Here is a 1,028-nt window from a genome sequence, read left to right on the forward strand (position 1 = left end):
ACCAACCCAAACCCAAACCCAAACCCAAACCCAAACCCAAACCCAAACCCAAACCCAAACCCAAACCCAACCCAAACCCAAACCCAAACCCAAACCCAAACCCAAACCCAAACCCAAACCCAAACCCAAACCCAAACCCAAACCCAAACCCAAACCCAAACCCAAACCCAAACCCAAACCCAAACCCAAACCCAAACCCAAACCCAAACCCAAACCCAAACCCAAACCCAAACCCACGACTAAGGTCAGACCCAATATTTTGACTTTTATTCATCTTAATTAATTATCTCAATAAATACTCATTATAAATCAATATATTATATATTAATATACTCCAAATTGAATATATAATCATATTATAACATAATATTACATCATTATAATGACTTATATAAGTTTATTTCATATAATAGATTAGACAATTAGGATATCAATGAAAACATTTCAAATTCAATTCAAATCAATATATCACCTTATAAATCATGTTAACAACAATATATATCAATTTCAAATACTTTGGTATCATTTCAAGATATTTACTATTCAACTTGTCAACTGACCTATTCTAACATTGAAGGTAGAAATCTATACCACTTCAATTCACTTCCAATACATCTATACATGTTAATGAAATACATTAATATCATTTTGACATTCATCCATATCATACATGCTACATGGCTGATCTACTTGACACCTACAGGGATGTGACAATGACATCCACTATACAGATCATCATGAAACTGATACAGGACCTTAGTAAAGGTGAATAAACACTACTGTATCAGTTTCATGACAATTTGAAATCATTCAACTAGTCAGGAGTGTAATCATGAGAATTATGAATATCAAGATAATGAAATCATATTAAATTTAAAAGCTTTCAATTATAATATCATATATAGATCAATTAATCATGGTATATCAATAATTGGTATTGAATTTCATATTAATTCATTCAAACCTTAATTACCTATCCTTAGATGACCAACTCAATTTTAAACTATCATGAATCATATAACTATTGG

Source organism: Naegleria gruberi, assembly GCF_000004985.1.
Source record: "Naegleria gruberi genomic scaffold NAEGRscaffold_89, whole genome shotgun sequence".
Lineage (NCBI taxonomy): Eukaryota > Heterolobosea > Eutetramitea > Acrasida > Naegleriidae > Naegleria > Naegleria gruberi.